The sequence below is a fragment of the Anomaloglossus baeobatrachus genome, unplaced genomic scaffold (assembly GCF_048569485.1).
Source record: "Anomaloglossus baeobatrachus isolate aAnoBae1 unplaced genomic scaffold, aAnoBae1.hap1 Scaffold_2405, whole genome shotgun sequence".
NCBI lineage: Eukaryota > Metazoa > Chordata > Amphibia > Anura > Aromobatidae > Anomaloglossus > Anomaloglossus baeobatrachus.
The window spans coordinates 243,108-261,600 of NW_027442046.1; the positions used below are offsets into that span (position 1 = coordinate 243,108).

The following is an 18,493-nucleotide window of genomic DNA, read 5'->3' on the forward strand; positions in this document are numbered from 1 at the left end:
TAGACATTGAGCTTCTGAGCTCAATTGGGGACAGTCATGGGTGATGAATGTTTGCAACCTGCTGCAAAGCCTCATACCGCAATATAAGGAACGTCAAATACTAAGAAAGGGCGGCCTATGAAAGAATTACTACTTTCAATAAGTACACTTAAACGGCTAATTGGGAATAGAAAAACTGTAAAAAGCCCTCTGAGAAAGCCCCCCTCTAACCTTTGATAGTAAGCTTTTCTGTAGTCTGCCTGTTGATGTATTTTCCGTTTGAACTGTGCACAACATGAAGAGACGGAACACTGGCGGCTTGTCACAATGCCCCCGCTGACATCACAATAGCGCTGCTGCCTAGAAAACAAGCTGCGCAGCAGAAGTTGTTCTTTGGGTGGGAGGGTGGGCTAGTGTAAGGAGGGGGCAAGCTCTTTTTTTCCCGGGTGGTAGGGGGATGACAGGAGAAGGGATGCGGGTGGTGAGAAGGGTACAGAGGGCAGGGTTTGGGGGCTGGGAAGGAAAGGGAAAAGATTAGGGTTTGGGGATGATGAAAGGGCTTTCTACGGGTAAGGATGGCAAAGGGTGGCAGTGACGGAAAGTCAGGCAACCTGTCCTGTCCGTCTTTTTGTATCGTGAATTGGAAAGACTGCAAGGGGGAGGGGAGTTGCTTGCGCCCTAAAGGAGGAGTTATTCAGATTCATTGCAGTGGGGGGCGGCGGCTGCAAAACGCACCATTCTTCTTGTTTTTGCTCTGCAAAGCAGCCTTTTCAAGGGTTGGCTTGGGTGACAAAATGTCTTCTGTAGGCGTGGGTTTGTCTCCCTCTCGCTCTCTCTCCCTAAGATGTGTCCGGCATAGGCCAGGGTGCCACTCGAGGCCCAAACCAATTCTGGTTATCGCTTCTCGGCCTTTTGGCTAAGATCCAGTGAGGGAAACCTTGCTGGGTCTGGCTTGTGGGCTTTTACGTGGAAGGCGACTTCCGACGCTGTGAAGACTGCGATCGTGTGCCTTGGGCATATTTCTTGTAATGGCAGCTATAAAGAACACGGTTCGTCTGACTGTCTCGGTGGAGAAGAAGAATTCCCTACAGTTAGGACATATAGTGGAGAGCGTGATCATGGAGCTGGGCGGCATTGAGCTGGATAAAGTGTTTTGTATGCAGGAGTTTCCATCTACTGGTCAGTATGACATTTCATTTTACCATGAGGAAGACTGTCTGAATTTTTACCAAGACCTGCAGAGGCACCATAAGCATGAGTATATGAGGTACATTTCTGTTACTCCTTTATTTTCTGCAGTGGAGAGACCCCTGACTGTTCATATGTATAATCCATTTACTGAGACCACCATGGTAAAGGCCTTTTTGGCAAGATACTGCTCCTCTGTGAAAGGTGGCATTCCCCAGAGAAATGTCTTTAATGTATTCAATGGAAATATTAAATTTTGGGTACGTTTTAGACCTGACCCAGAGGGTGTTGGAGGTATCATGCACCCCCCGGCCAATTTTTCAATTGGTGGGAATAGGGGGTTTCTCCATTACCCTGGGCAACCATCCTTTTGCCGGAGTTGTTTCCGATATGGACACATTAAAGAAAATTGCCAGCAGGGACTTACCTGCAGAAACTGCAAGAAAGCAGGGCATGAGGCTGCCAACTGCCCCTCCCCCCCTGTATGTGACCTGTGTGGGGATGGGGATCATACATGTAAGTCCTGCCCGACCCTTGGGGATCAGTACGTTCTGGAGAGGAGAAATTTTGACAGGAAACAGGCTAGATTTAATGTCCGTGCAAACATTCAACCTGCAAAAATTGTTGAAAAACCTGCAGGAATTGGAATGGAGCCTGTAATGGCTGCTGCAGTGGGGGATTCCCATCCTCCGCCTGCTCCTGCTATTGCTGAGCCTGTGTCTGTTGGGGAGTGTAGTGCTCTGCAGGAGGTCACTGGTGACTTGCAGGTGCTGCAGGCCTCCGCTGATTCTGCACCTGTGCTATGTGAGGTGGCTGAGACTCCAGAGGCTGCTCAGGGGAATGCTGCAATCAGCACTGACTTCCCCCAGCTGAGCAGCCCTGAGATGGACACCAGTACTGCTGACCTGTCTGCCCCTGGGGAAATCGCCATGTCATCATCCGACGAGGACGCTGCAGGTAACAGCAAGTATTCCCCTGCTGAGCTAGTGGCCTGCTTCCACAAGGTGGTCTCTAAGAGAAAAGACAAGAGACCAGTGAAGAGGCTGAAGACGGGGCCACGGGAGAAAGTTGATTTCTACTCCCAAAACCCCTTTGAGGTTCTAAGTCCAGACTCCAATGCCAGCACTACTTCTCTTTCAGGGGTCATTGAAGACCCTATATCTCCAGGCCAATGCTTCCTATCTAATGAAGATGTGGCAGGGTTAGCAGATGTTATCCACTTTGCCAGTGGGACTTGAATGGTTCTGTTTTGATGCTTTTTTCCTTTGTTTAATTTTTCAGCATGGCTTTGCAACTGAATATTGCCTCTCAGAATGTGAGGGTGTTTCAGTCGTCATATAAGCGTGCGTGTGTGCTTGATTTCTTATCTTCAAAACATTGTGATGTGGTGTGTGTGCAGGAATGTGGGCTGAATAGGGAACCTAAGAAGAGTGAGTGGGGTTTTGGGGAGGTGGTGTGGTCATTTTCTGCTGTAAATAAGAATGATGGGGTGGGGGTTTTGATTCAAAATAAGGACATTAGGATAAAGCAAACTGTAATTGTAGAAGAGGGTAGATGTGTGTGTGTTATTTTATGTTATAGGGGGTGGGAATTTAAGCTTATTAATATCTATGCCCCTGCTGATAAAAATCAGAGACTCGCCCTTTTTGAGAAATTGCGTTTTTTTCTGCATGGTAAAATTCCTATTTTTGTTGTTGGTGATTTAAACTGCATCCTGGACAAAAGGGGCAGAGCCGGTTCATACGAGTCCAAGGTGGACGTGACCGGAAATTTATGGAATCGTTTAATTTCAGAGTTTTCGTTAAAGGACGCTGTGGATTCCAAGCCAGGACCCTTTACCTACCATGCAGATGATGGTCAGACCGAGTCCCGTTTGGACTATTTTTTCTTTTCTTCCACTGGGGTAAAATGTGTTAATTATTCGCAAGAAAGGGTTGTTTTCTCTGATCATGAGTGTCTGGTGGGGAGTTTTGAAATTGCTAATTTGTTTTATGGACGTGGTGTGTGGAAAATGAATGTCAGTCTGTTGCAGGATGAAAGGGTGAAGAAGGATTTTGTAAGGCAGTATGCATGGTGGGCTGCAAGGAAAAAAGGGTTTCCAAATTTATTGTTATGGTGGGATTGGGTGAAAGTGAGAATCAGTGTGTTTTTCAGGAAAGCTGGGTACAGGAAAGCCAGAAAGAGGAGAAATCTGTACAAGTGGCAGAATAGGAGGATTTCCTACCTGCATAAATGCAAATCTCTGGGTCTGGATGTAAAGTATGAGCTGGAGAAAGCTAAACGTGAGATGAAAGAGTGGTTTGGGGAGGAGGGCAGGAAAATTATTCTGAGATCTAAAATTGAGGTGAGAGAGAAGAATGAGAAGTGTACCAGTTTCTTCTTTAAGAAGATGTGTGGGGGTGGGCGAGAGATGAATGTAATGTTGGATGAGAATGGTAGTGAGGTGCATGGGAAGGATGTGATCGGTGTAGTGGCTGACTATTATAAGTCCCTGTATGGAGTGAAGGACTGCGATCTGGGGGAGGATGAGGAGGTCTGAATGTGATTGACAACTTTGTACCTGAATCTGAGTTTCCTTTTTTGCTGAGTGACATTACAGAGGATGAAGTGAAGGAGGTGATTTTTAAGTCTGCTAAAAACAAGTCTCCAGGGGGTGATGGGATCCCTTGGGAGTTCTATAGTAAGTATTGGGATATTGTTGGGAAGGATGTGGTGTCTATTATGAAGTGTTTGTTTTCTGGTTGCAGGATGACGGACAGTATGAAGCAAGGAGTGGTGGTATTGCTGTTTAAGAAAGGTGACAGGCGAGTGGTGGGTAATTGGCGTCCGATCACGCTACTGAATGTGGATTATAAAATATTTGCCAAGCTTTTAGCCAATCGCATGAGGGAGGTAATCTCACATGTTATTATGGAGGATCAGGGGTGTGCGGTTCCTAAGAGGAGGATTCATGAAAATGTGATGTTAGTGAGAGATATGATTGGGGATTGTATGGCGAGGAAGAAGGGGGTGATTGTATGTGTGCTTGATTTTGAGAAGGCATTTGATAGGGTGGCGCATGTGTATTTGTTTTGTGTGTTGAGGAAAATGGGCTTTCGGAGCATTTGGTTAGTTTATTGTATGGGCTCTATGAAGGGGCTAGAAGTAAGATTCAGGTGAATGGCTTTTTTACTGATAGCTTTGAGATATTTTCTGGGGTTCGGCAGGGGTGCCCTCTGTCACCCATTTTGTTTATTTGTGCTATAGAGCCGTTGTTACAATCTATTAGGAAGGATAAAGTGGTTAAAGGTCTATTGGTTCCGGGTAGTGGAGGAAAACATGTTAAAGCTTTAGGCTATATGGATGACATTTGTATTCTCTGTGAGAATGTCTGTGACGTGTCGAGAGTCAAGCTTCTGGTTAATTTGTTTTGCGTGGCTTCTGCCTTTAAAATTAATTGGGCCAAAAGTAAGATGAAAGGTTTTGGTCTGCCACGTGTTTTACAGGATGATCAGATGGAGTGTGTCAGTTCCAGTGTTAGGATCTTAGGTATGGATTTTGATGAAGAGCTGAAAGGTAAGGAAAGTTGGGAGGAGTTAGGGGGTAAAATAGCTAAAAAATTGGAGTTCTGGAGGTTGAGGGATTTGTCCTTTACAGGGAAGGTCTTGATTGTGAAGAGTATCATTTTGCCTATGATACTTTATATTGCTTTGGTTTTTCCTCCATCAACTGTGGCTTTGAAAAAGATAAATCGGGTGCTTTTCTTGTTTTTGTGGGGATGTGGCATGGAAAGGGCGAAACGGGAGATATTGATGAAAAAGAAAAAGCATGGTGGTTTGGATTTTCCAAACTTGGAGGTTTTTATTGGTATAAACTATGTGGCTTTTTTCTGTGAGGTTTTTTCTAAAGATACTAAAGCCTCTTGTATGTTGAAGTATCAAGCAGGTTCTATGCTAGGAAGGCTGAAGTGGACTGTGAAGGATCTGAGGAAACCTTTTGCCTTCATTTGTCCTGAGTGGTACCTGTTTGTTGAGCTGTTTGTGAAGAAGTTCAGACTTGAGAAGTTTACTGTGAGTCAGTTCATGAAGGAGAAAAAGGAGATAAAAAGGTTGTGTGTGTACGGTTTTGCATGTGGTATCAGTGGTTTGAAATCTGCTGAGTATGAGGAAGTATGGGAAAAACTGAAAAAGTATGAAATCTCTAACAAACAGAAAGATCTGTTATGGATGTCTTGGCATGGTGTGCTGCCGGTAAGATCTGTTCAGAAGAAGAGGGGATTGGTACCCTCAGAGAGGTGCCCAAGGACTGGATGTGGTGATACTGAGGATGTGGAACATGTTTTCTGGTCTTGTGGACATGCAAAGGACGTATGGAGTAATTTGGGTAAGTTGTGTTGGGAGTTGACGGGTGTAAGAGCTTTAACAGCTAAAATGGTTATGTTTGGTCTGTGTAGCTTGAGCACGAGGAAAGAACGAGTGTTTTGGTTGTTTCTGGCATGTGTGAAGGAAGTTCTGTGGAATACCAGGAATTTGTATGTATATAGGAATGAGAATCTTGAAGTGAATGATTGTGTCAGGATGGTTTTGGACAAACTGTATTTCTGCTATAAATGGGATGGTGAAAGAGGTATGGATGCTGAGGGTGAATGGAAATTTCTGAAATGGAAACACTGGGTGTAATGGTTTATACTTTTCTGCTTTTGGTTACTGATTTATGGCTATGGGTGTGTTATACACATTTTTATCACTCTTTTGAAATAAAATTGCCATGAGGATGAGTTTACGTTGCATCCGGTTAAGTTGTGAAACCTCTCTGAGGTGACACTTCTGATTCTGGATGATTACGCAACCTGAATGGTTTAAAAAAAAAAAAAAAAAATCTGTTCTTATCAGTTTAATATCTGATACGTCCCCTATCTGGGGACCATATATTAAATGGATTTTTAGAACAGGGAGATGGAAAAAGAGCTTGCTCTGTCCACTCCACGCATTGACCTGGTATTGCAGTACCTCCAGGACCGGTGCACCCCTTCTTAACCCAGTTTCCAAAAGCAGAACTCAATTCACCTGATTCATATTAGCCCGATTAGTGAATTGAAAGAAAGCATACAACTTCATATGCACCTCAATTTGGCCCATTCACTTTTCACACTTCCTCCTTTTTTTTATCTTTCACACTTTTTACTTGCTTTATTCATCCAAATAGCAAACTCATCACCACTCAACCTGACCAACTCGGCTATGTCCCGTGCAGTATCTTGTTCTCCGTCTTATCTAGATCATTTGCAATTGAATGGAATAGATCCCTTTTGGACAAAGTGGATTCAGCTTCTGCTGCAGTGACCACAGGTGTGAGAAGATCTAGAATTGGCATCTGGTGCGATCTCTCCGCTTCCACTCCAAATAAAGTTACCTGTTTATTCCTATCATGCATTGGTTTTTGGTGTTTTCTTTGAGCAATGATGATGTCTTTAGTGATCTGTTGGCTCCCCCTCCTGGAGGAAGAGTTTGCTTGCTCTTGGACAGTCTAAAAGAGAGGTCATGATAGACATTTAGATTCTGAACCCAATTGGGGACAGTCATGGGTGATGAATGTTTGCAACCTGCTGCGAAGCCTGATACCGCAATATAAGGAACGTCAAATACTAAGAATGGGGCGGCCTATGAAAGAATTACTACTTTCATTAAGTATACTTAAACGGCTAATTGGGAATAGACAAACTGTAAAAAGCCCTCTGAGAAAGCCCCCCTCTAACCTTTGTTAGTAAGCTTTTCTGTAGTCTGCCTGTTGATGTATTTTCCGTTTGAACTGTGCACAACATGAAGAGACGGAACACTGGCGGCTTGTCACAATGCCCCCGCTGACATCACAATAGCGCTGCTGCCTAGAAAACAAGCTGCACAGCACAACTTGTTCTTTGGGTGGGAGGGTGGGCTAGTGGCAGGAGGGGGCAAGCCGTTTTTTTTCCGGGTGGTAGGGGGATGACAGGAGAAGGGATGCAGGTGGTGAGAAGGGTACAGAGGGCAGGGTTTGGGGGCTGGGAAGGAAAGGGAAAAGATTAGGGTTTGGGGATGATGAAAGGGCTTTCTACGGGTAAGGATGGCAAAGGGTGGCAGTGACGGGAAGTCAGGCGACCTGTCCTGTCCTGTCTGTCCTTTTTGTATTGTCGCGGGCGGGGAGGAGGGTGTCAGCACACCGCGCTCACCCCTTCTGCTCGGGTCCGGCAGTTGCTCCTGGTGGCTCGAGCTGCGGGCCGGATCCCGGGGTGTCTCGAGCGGCACTCCTCGCCCGTGAGTGAAAGGGGGGTTGATTGTTGGGGTTATAGTTCGTGACGCCACCCACGGTTGTGGTGATTGCACCACCGCTGCTCGGTGTGGGGGTCCCGGGGATGGTGATGGGAGCAGCCAGGTGTTGTGTTGCCCCTCCGTGGGTAGGGGTTGGTGATCCCGGGGCCCGGTGGAGAGGTGTAAAGTGTAGGGCCTGGAGGGCGCAGGGACGCGGGGGCAGCGCTGTGCCTTGCGGCACTATGGTACTCACTCAGCCTGACACGGACACAGTTTGTACGGTAAACCAACGGCTGGTAGGACGGTCCCACAGACGGCTGCACCTGCACTCCCGGTAGGTGACGGTGACTTCTCTCTTCCTTGCACCTGTGTGGTCTGGTGGTATCGGTGGATTCCCTCCGGTTACCCGCTCCCCGACTGCAATCTGGGCCGGAGGAGCTCTACACTTTGCCCGCAGGCGCTGGCCCTGGGGAAACTGGTGCCTTGGCGGTGGCGGTGTCTCCCCGTTAATGGTCGGGCTGTTGCCGTCAATCGGGACTTTGTTGTTGGGGGATCTGCGTCCCCGTCACTGACGGATTCGGCAAATTGGGCGACTCCTAGCCTTGCCGGGGTCCGAGAGGCCCCTGCCCTGGTGCTGACTGTCCTTCGGAACACTGCTCCAGACCACCGGGCACACAGCCAACGGGGTCCTTCCAGGAACTTCCGAACTGTCCCACTCCGGACAGTCACCGCCGTCGCTGACCTTGCTGTTCTAGCCCTACACACAGCTGGGCTCTCAGGCTTTGCACACTCTCTGCGCTGTCTCCACTTCTTGCTTTCCTCCTTTTTCACTTTCCTTTCCTTCGCTTTCACTTCTTGTTGTTTACTCTAGCCCCTGCCTGGGCTACTCTGCTGTTCACTCCTTCATGTCCCTGACAGTTCTGCCTGGTAACTTCCTGCCTCCAGAGTTGTGAGCTCCTTGGTGGGCGGAGCCAACCGCCTGGCCCACCCCCTGGTGTGCATCACAGACTCCTGGAGGGAGGCAACAAGGATTTCTGGTTAGCAGGTGTGCCTACCTGGAGTGTGGGGTGTAATGGTGTTGTTATCTGTGTCCCCTGGCTTGCCCAGGGCGACACACTCCCCCTTAGCAAAATGCAGACCGTCCGCGGGCTGCCGTCCTACACCGGTTTTATTTTTCTGTAAAAGGGGATAACAAGGGTTAATCAAACATAAATAACATTTCTAATCAAAAACTCTTCCCAAGACGGGAGGCACATTTACTTTAAACGTTTCAACGGTGTACGGTCACGGTTTCCGCTCTCTCCCACCCAAGCAACCTGGCCCTGATGCTGCCCCTAAAACCCAGGCAGCACCCCTTGACCCACAGTCCAGCACAAGTCACCCGAGCGGGATCTGTCCTTCCCTCCAGAGGGTAGCCACCGGTCCCTTTGGTGGCTGGGCCCTGGCCTGCTCTGCTCAGGGCCCTCCCTCCAACCTGCCTCTCCGGAGGCGGCATTGCAGAAACGGTAACGGTACCCAACATATTTACAAGCCACTAACGTTTGTGGTTGCCCTGCAGAGTTCACGGGCTTGTCCATGGATAGTTCCCATGCATTTTAAACGGTCCCCACGGGGACAACGGTGCCGGCTCCTGCCGGTTGCTAATCACTGCAGACAATCAGGTAAACTTCGGTAAATCATTTTTCATTTTCAAAACTTTCAACTTTTTCAAACACACACACAACAACCTTTTACATTTGCGGACCCCTTTCACTCATAGAACGGTCTCCCTGTACCTAAGTGGGGGTCTACCTAGGTTGGAACGGGTGGACCTTCGGGGCCCGGTGTCGGTGGTGCTAGACAGTGGGGTAGAGGGAACAATCGGTTCCTCCTCCCTGCTACAGTGTGGGGCAGGCGGAGGTGCAGGGGGGCTGGGTACAGGTTCATCCCTGGGCACTGGCACTGGTTCTGGCTCACGGTAAACCGCTTCCACTACTTCTTCATCCACGGGTTGTGGGAACAGTATCACTGGAAGTATCACCGCGCCGTTCTGTGTAGGCCAGTTTGCTGGGAAGTCACCCATTACAGTGTGGATTACCTCTGCTGCCTTTTCCACTGGTGGAGAAACCGGTACTTCAGCTTCTGCTTTCAATACTGGGGGGCATTTTTTCAGATGGTCCCGAGAAACTGTGGCCAGGGTGCCCCCTTGGTCACGACTGATCTGGTAGGTTTTCCCATTGTCCCACTCGGTGGGTTGTACGACGTAAGGGACTTGCTCCCACTGGTCATCCAGTTTGTGGGCTTTTCTCTTCCGTTTCAGCACCACATCTCCTGGCTGGAAAGGACCTGCAGGTGCCTTCTGGTTGAACCGGTGCTCTTGCTGTTCTCGACTTCGACTGAGGTTTTTCTCTACATACTCCTGGATTTGCCGGTACTGGGCCCTCCTCCGACTCTCCCACTCTGCCGTTGAAGGGAGTGCTTCCGGAGCTTCCAACCCCATCTCCAGATCCACCGGCAGGCGGCCAGGCCGAGCCCTCATCAGATACGCTGGGGTGCACTTCGTCGAGCTGGTTGGGATATTATTGTACATGTCGACCAAGTCGGGTAACTTTTCCGGCCACATGTTCCGTTCTTCCAGCGGTAGCGTCTTGAGGAGCCCCAGGACCAAGTGATTCATTTTCTCGCACATGCCGTTGGTTTGGGCGTGGTACGGAGTGGTCCGGATCTTCTTGCAGCCGTACAACTGGCAGAATTCGTGAAACACCTCTGCTTCAAAAGCCGGGCCTTGGTCAGTCAGCACCTTCTCGGGGTACCCATGAGGTCGGCAGAAATAAGCCTGGAACGCACGAGCAGCAGTTCGACCAGTCAGGTCCTTGACGGGGACTACCACCATAAATCTTGAGTAGTGGTCTACCATGGTCAATGCGTAGGTGTACCCACTTCGGCTAGGGGTGAGCTTAACATGGTCTAGGGCGACCAGTTCCAGCGGCTGATGGGTGACGATGGGATGTAACGGTGCCCTCTGGCTAGTCTCGTCCTTTCTCCTCAGCGTACAAGGACCGCACTCTCGGCACCAGGCTTCCACCGATTCACGCATCCCACTCCAATAGAACCGCTCTCTCAACAGCATCTCCAGCTTCTTCCACCCGAAGTGGCCAGCACCATCATGGTATGCCCGCAGTACAGTAGCGACATCAGCCTGAGGAACGATTAACTGGCATATTTTCTCATGGGTCTTCGGGTTGATCAGCTCACGGTACAGCCTCCCTTGGTGTAGGTAAAGCCGTTTCCGTTCTTTCCACAAGCGTTGGGCTTCGGCTGGAGCGCTGGGGTCCATTCCCATGGCGCCTTGTTCCACCAGAGTCTTGACAAGGCGGACAGCCGGCGCTTGGTCCTGGGCGTCCTGCCACTCTTGACTGGGCCGCGGGTCCAGATCCACCCTTTGCTGACATACCTGTACCCTCTCAGTAGGCGGCTGGTGAAACGCAGGCAACTCAATCTCCTCGAGGTCGTCGTCCTCACACCCCTCTTCTGACAAATGGGGCATCCGGGAGAGTGCATCTGCATTGATGTTGACACGACCAGCTCGGTACTTTATGGTGAAATCATAGTTGGCTAACCGGGCTACCCACCGCTGCTCCAGCGCGCCCAACTTGGCCGTGTTCAGGTGAGTTAACGGATTGTTGTCCGTAAACGCGGTGAATTTTGCTGCCGCCAGGTAGTGGCGGAACCGCTCTGTGATAGCCCACACCAACGCCAATAGCTCGAGCTTGAAGGAGCTATAGTTCTCAGGGTTCCTTTCGGTCGGCCGGAGTTTTCGGCTGGCGTAGGCAATCACCTTCTCCTTTCCATCCTGGACCTGGGACAAGACCGCTCCTAGCCCCACGTTACTGGCGTCCGTGTGGAGAATGAACGGGCGCCCATAGTCAGGGTACGCCAAGACCTCTTCTCCGGTCAAGGCCGCCTTCAACTGGCCAAAGGACTCCTCATGCTGGTCCTCCCACAACAGTGGGGCTCCAATGGGTCTACCACCTTTGGTCTGTCCCACGAGGAGATCTTGCATGGGGGCAGCCATCTTCGTGTACCCCTTTATAAAACGCCGATAGTACCCTACCAGACCCAGGAACTGCCGTACTTCCCTCACTGTGGTTGGTCTCGGCCAGCTCTGGATGGCAGTGATCTTCTCAGGGTCGGGGGCAACACCATCCGCACTCACCACATGTCCTAGATACTGCACCCTGGGTTTCAGCAGATGGCACTTCGAGGGCTTCAACTTCATCCCGAACTTGGCAAGGGACGCGAACACCTCGGCCAGGTGCTCCAGATGGGCTTCATACGTCTGGGAATAAACAATCACATCATCCAAATACAGCAGGACGGTCTCGAAGTTTAAATGTCCCAAACAGCACTCCATCAACCGTTGGAAGGTCCCGGGGGCATTGCACAGCCCAAACGGCATGCTATTGAATTCGCAGAGCCCCATCGGGGTGGTGAAGGCGGTCTTCTCCCGGTCCTCGGGGGCCACGGCCACTTGCCAGTATCCGCTGGTGAGGTCAAGGGTCGAGAAGTAGTTTGCAGTTCTCAGTGCAGCCAAAGATTCTTCAATACGAGGCAATGGATAGGCATCTTTATGGGTTATCTGGTTGATCTTCCGGTAGTCCACACACATCCGCATGGTACCATCCTTCTTCTTGACCAGTACCAACGGAGCGGCCCAGGGACTACAACTGTCCCGAATAACCCCTGCCTCCTTCATATTCTTCAACATATCTTTGGCACACTGGTAATGTGCAGGGGGAATAGGTCTATACCTCTCTTTGATAGGGGGATGTTCACCCGTGGGAATGTGGTGTTGGACCCCCTTGATCTGCCCAAAGTCTAGGGGGTGCTTACTGAAAACCTGTTCGTACTCCTGCACTACCCTGTGTACCCCTGCCCTGTGATGTGTAGGGGTATCATCAGTGCCCACATGTAGCTGTTGGTGCCACTCCTTGGTGTCCCCCTGGGGTGGGGAAGTGCTGGTGGTAGGTGGGAGTGTGGATGGACGGGCTTCCTGGATAGTGTGAGGGTCCAGGGTGAGTAGTTTGGCAATGGTGGCATACCGGGGGAGCCTGACTTCCTCCTCCCCACAGTTCAACACTCTCACAGGCACTCTCCCTTTCTTCACATCTACCACCCCTCGGGCGGCCACTACAGTGGGCCAGTGCTCGGAAGGCATGGGCTCCATCATCGCAGGGTAGTCACGCCCCTGAGGCCCTACTGCTGCCCTACACCAGATCATCATCTCACTCCTAGGGGGCACAGTCAATGGAGCAACATCCATCACTCGCACTCCACCAATCTCCCCTCCGGTTGAGCTTACATGCTGGCGGTACATCAGGGCGCGGATCTCACGCTGCACAGCCCTCTGCCGGCTCCCCGCCGCCGTGGCGGCTAGCCGTTGCAAAAGGTTCAACACATCAGCCATGCAGTGTTCCATCACATTGGTTCCCAGCACTATTTTCGGGTTATGATCACTGGGTTCATTCATGATCACAATCATGCCCTGATGTTGCAGTTCAGCTTGCCCCACTGTCATAGCCACTTCTTTATACCCCACCTGGGTCAATGGAAGTCCATTAGCGGCAATCAAATTTATACTAGGGTCTGGAGGCGCCAACTCGTCTGTGGCCCAATACTGCTGGTACAAGGTATACGGTATGGTAGTTACCTGTGATCCAGTGTCCAGGAGAGCCATCACGGGTATGCCGTCCACAGCCACAGGGATGATAGGGCGGGCCCCGACATATCGGTCTCGCCAGTCCGGGGGGCCACGGTGTTGTACTCCTGAGGATTGGCCCGGGGCCCCAGGGGTTGCTCGTTTAACGGGCACTGTCGGTAAACATGGCCCGGCTTACGGCACTTGTAGCAGATTGGAGGTCTGCTCCGCGGGTTGTTAGCGCTTCTCCGCTGCATCCAGGGAACATCTTCGGGACTGTCAGCAAGCTGTATCTGCGCTTGGGGCTGAGATCTGGTCAGGGGTTGTAGTGCAGCAAGGATTTTGGCAAGGTCTCCGTCCAAGCGACGGACCTGGGCTGCCAGTTCTTCCACTGTGCTGCTTGATGCTGCAGGTAGTAAGGAGGTTGGTTTGGCTGGAGCCGCCACAACGGGAGCTGTCTCGACGGGCCACGGGACGGGTTCCAGAATTTCAGCAGCTGGGGGCTGTAGTGCTTTGATAGCCCGCTCCTTTAACACAGCAAAGTCCACATCAGGGTGTTCCAGGGCCCACAGCCGGAGTTGTTTACGATCCTCAGGGGACCTCATCCCCTGCGCAAATTGCTCCACCAACATCTTGTTGCTATCCGCCTCATTAATAGAGTTCACCCGCTTCAGCGTGCGGAGGGCGGTCTGCAGACGTAGAGCATAGTCCCGAATGCTATCCCCAGCTCGTTGCCGGCACTGGTAAAACTGCATCCTCAGCTCAGCTTCTGTCCGGGTCTCGAAGGCAGTCTGTAGCTTCTCGAAGATGGTGGCTACAGAGAGCCGGTCCCCCTCGGCCCAGGTCTCCGCTTCCTGCTCCGCCGCACCGGTTAACTGGCCTAGCACTATCGCTGCACGTTGCTTATCAGTCAGGGGGTACAGCTCTAGCAACGGGTTAAGCTTTTTCCGGAAGGCCTGTAGGGCATCCGGTTTCCCGTCATACTGCGGTAGCCAGGCAGCTCCGGGCGCATAGGGCAAGGAAAACGGCATGACCAGAGCAAGCGCGGGGGCCGCGGCACCTCCCGCCAGTACGGCCGGGACCTGGGCAGGCCCATTCCCATCCGCGGGTGCCGCTGCGGCTGCGACCACCGCTCCTCCAGCGGCTCCGTCGGGCGCAGACATCTTGTTTCCGTCCCCCTTAGCTCTTTCCGGCCCCTCCTCTCTCGGGGCGGGGTTTTGGCCTTCGCGCTTCTACTGCTCGAGAAGACGCTCGAGCGGGAACTTTTCGCGCCAAAGATGGCGGCTTCTGAAATTTTTCTGCCGGGTACCTCCGGCGGTAACAAGGCGCACCTCTACCTGACGGCAGAGCAGTAAGATCCTGTTCGTGACGCCAAGTTGTCGCGGGCGGGGAGGAGGGTGTCAGCACACCGCGCTCACCCCTTCTGCTCGGGTCCGGCAGTTGCTCCTGGTGGCTCGAGCTGCGGGCCGGATCCCGGGGTGTCTCGAGCGGCACTCCTCGCCCGTGAGTGAAAGGGGGGTTGATTGTTGGGGTTTTAGTTCGTGACGCCACCCACGGTTGTGGTGATTGCACCACCGCTGCTCGGTGTGGGGGTCCCGGGGATGGTGATGGGAGCAGCCAGGTGTTGTGTTGCCCCTCCGTGGGTAGGGGTTGGTGATCCCGGGGCCCGGTGGAGAGGTGTAAAGTGTAGGGCCTGAAGGGCGCAGGGACGCGGGGGCAGCGCTGTGCCTTGCGGCACTATGGTACTCACTCAGCCTGACACGGACACAGTTTGTACGGTAAACCAACGGCTGGTAGGACGGTCCCACAGACGGCTGCACCTGCACTCCCGGTAGGTGACGGTGACTTCTCTCTTCCTTGCACCTGTGTGGTCTGGTGGTATCGGTGGATTCCCTCCGGTTACCCGCTCCCCGACTGCAATCTGGGCCGGAGGAGCTCTACACTTTGCCCGCAGGCGCTGGCCCTGGGGAAACTGGTGCCTTGGCGGTGGCGGTGTCTCCCCGTTAATGGTCGGGCTGTTGCCGTCAATCGGGACTTTGTTGTTGGGGGATCTGCGTCCCCGTCACTGACGGATTCGGCAAATTGGGCGACTCCTAGCCTTGCCGGGGTCCGAGAGGCCCCTGCCCTGGTGCTGACTGTCCTTCGGAACACTGCTCCAGACCACCGGGCACACAGCCAACGGGGTCCTTCCAGGAACTTCCGAACTGTCCCACTCCGGACAGTCACCGCCGTCGCTGACCTTGCTGTTCTAGCCCTACACACAGCTGGGCTCTCAGGCTTTGCACACTCTCTGCGCTGTCTCCACTTCTTGCTTTCCTCCTTTTTCACTTTCCTTTCCTTCGCTTTCACTTCTTGTTGTTTACTCTAGCCCCTGCCTGGGCTACTCTGCTGTTCACTCCTTCATGTCCCTGACAGTTCTGCCTGGTAACTTCCTGCCTCCAGAGTTGTGAGCTCCTTGGTGGGCGGAGCCAACCGCCTGGCCCACCCCCTGGTGTGCATCACAGACTCCTGGAGGGAGGCAACAAGGATTTCTGGTTAGCAGGTGTGCCTACCTGGAGTGTGGGGTGTAATGGTGTTGTTATCTGTGTCCCCTGGCTTGCCCAGGGCGACACAGTATCATGAATTGGAAAGACTGCAAGGGGGAGGGGAGTTCCTTGTGCCCAAAAGGAGGAGTTAGTCAGATTCATTGCAGTGGGCGGCGGCTGCAAAACGCACCATTCTTCTTGTTTTTGCTCTGCAAAGCAGCCTTTTCAAGGGTTGGCTTGGGTGACAAAATGTCTTCTGTAGGCGTGGGTTTGTCTCCCCTCACTCTCTCTCCCTAAGATGTGTCCGGCATAGGCCAGGGTGCCACTCGAGGCCCAAACCAATTCTGGTTATCGCTTCTCGGCCTTTTGGCTAAGATCAAGTGTAGTTTGGGAGGGTACTACCTTGGTTGATGCTGAAAGGTGCCGGGGTATTGCACAACTGCTGGCCTTGGGGGAGTGTGCATCGTAGGATGTCATAGCCCTCTTGTGACGGACGGTTACCTGGGCAACGAGAGGCGGTCACTTTATTATTTTCAAACTCATCCTTCAAAAAAAAAAAAAAAAAAAAAATCTGTTCTTATCAGTTTAATATCTGATACGTCCCCTATCTGGGGACCATATATTAAATGGATTTTTAGAACAGGGAGATGGAAAAAGAGCTTGCTCTGTCCACTCCACGCATTGACCTGGTATTGCAGTACCTCCAGGACCGGTGCACCCCTTCTTAACCCAGTTTCCAAAAGCAGAACTCAATTCACCTGATTCATATTAGCCCGATTAGTGAATTGAAAGAAAGCATACAACTTCATATGCACCTCAATTTGGCCCATTCACTTTTCACACTTCAAACTCCTTTTGTTTTTTATCTTGCACACTTTTTACTTGCTTTATTCATCCAAATAGCAAACTCATCACCACTCAACCTGACCAACTCGACTATGTCCCGTGCTGCAGTATCTTGTTCTCCATCTTATCTAGATCATTTGCAATTGATGGAATAGATCCCTTTTGGACAAAGTGGATTCAGCTGATGCTGCTGCTGCAGTGACCACAGGTGTGAGAAGATCTAGAATTGGCATCTGGTGCGATCTCTCCGCTTCCACTCCAAATAAAGTTACCTGTTTATTCCTATCATGCATTGGTTTTTGGGGTTTTCTTTGAGCAATGATGATCTCTTTCGTTGTCTGTTGGCTCCCCCTCCTGGAGGAAGAGTTTGCTTGCTCTTGAACATTCTAAAAGAGAGGTCATGATAGACATTTAGCTTCTGAGCCCAATTGGGGACAGTCATGGGGGATGAATGTTTTGCAACCTGCTGCGAAGCCTGATACCGCAATATAAGGAACGTCAAATACTAAGAATGGGCGGTCTATGAAAGAATTAGTACTTTCATTAAGTATACTTAAACGGCTAATTGGGAATAGACAAACTGTAAAAAGCCCTCTGAGAAAGCCCCTCTCTAACCTTTGTTAGTAAGCTTTTCTGTAGTCTGCCTGTTGATGTATTTTCCGTTTGAACAGTGCACAACATGAAGAGACGGAACACTGGCGGCTTGTCACAATGCCCCCGCTGACATCACAATAGCGCTGCTGCCTAGAAAGCTAGCTGCGCAGCAGAAGTTTCTCTTTGGGTGGGATGGTGGGCTAGTGTAAGGAGGGGGCAAGCTCTTTTTTTCCCGGGTGGTAGGGGGATGACAGGAGAAGGGATGCGGGTGGTGAGAAGGGTACAGAGGGCAGGGTTTGGGGCTGGGAAGGGAAGGGAAAAGATTAGGGTTTGGGGATGATGAAAGGGCGTTCTACGGGTAAGGATGGCAAAGGGTGGCAGTGACGGGAAGTCAGGCGACCTGTCCTGTCCGTCTTTTTGTATCATGAATTGGAAAGACTGCAAGGGGGAGGGGAGTTGCTTGTACTCAAAAGGAGGAGTTATTCAAATTCATTGCAGTGGGCGGCGGCTGCAAAACGCACCATTCTTCTTGTTTTTGCTCTGCAAAGCAGCCTTTTCAAGGGTTGGCTTGGGTGACAAAATGTCTTCTGTAGGCGTGGGTTTGTCTCCCCTCACTCTCTCTCCCTAAGATTTGTCTGGCATAGGCCAGGGTGCCACTCGAGGCCCAAACCAATTCTGGTTATCGCTTCTCGGCCTTTTGGCTAAGATCAAGTGTCTTGCCAGAAGTTTCCCAATTGCTACCCTTGGTCTTGTAGCTTAAATGGCTACATGCTGCTATTGGGGGTAGTGAGCAGGAAACGAGAAGGCGACGCCTTTTGGCTAGGATCGTGTGTCTTAGCAGGAGGTCCTCAATTGCTACCCTTGGCCTTGTAGCTTAAATGGCTACATGCTGCTTTTGGGGGTAGTGAGCGAGGCTGTTAACCCTTGGTGATCCAGGAGGTGTTTTGAAGATGGGCGCCACCGTCCGTTTTGCTGGGACCGGGGATACCCGGGTCCGTTTTGGTTTCCGTATTGATGTCGCAGAGGAAAAGTTGCAGCATTTCCATCTGGAATACTTGGTGAACAAAGTTCTATATGACATCCTGGATGTGAAGAAGAATGAGATCGTTTGTCTTCAGGAGTTCAGACGAAGTGGACGGTATGTGCTTGTCCTTTCCCATATTGGCGCTTGCCAGAATCTTTATCGGTCCTTGTTAATGAATACTACTAACTCTTTGCTGAGTGGACTTGACTTTACCCTGCTTTATTCTAAGGGCGATGTTCCTTTAGTGGTGTTTATGCACAACCCTTTTGTTAATGTGGCAGAAATCACAGACTTCCTGATGAAGCATTGCAGCTATGTTCAGTACTCACACAAAATTACCAACAAGGAGGGACTCTGGACAGGCAAGCATAAATATTTTGTGCGTTTTGGGGTGGAC

General features: G+C 51.1%; 1 non-coding gene and 1 pseudogene across 1 annotated transcript; both read left to right on the forward strand.

Annotated features, from left to right (window-relative positions):
- The first annotated feature begins 5,999 nt into the window (after positions 1–5,999).
- On the forward strand, positions 6,000–6,177 carry LOC142261949 (U2 spliceosomal RNA; annotated as a pseudogene).
- A 9,981-nt stretch (positions 6,178–16,158) lies between these two features.
- Positions 16,159–16,355, forward strand: LOC142261946 (U2 spliceosomal RNA). Its single transcript, XR_012729457.1, has one exon. It is a non-coding gene; the product is annotated as a U2 spliceosomal RNA (small nuclear RNA).
- Positions 16,356–18,493: the final 2,138 nt, after the last annotated feature.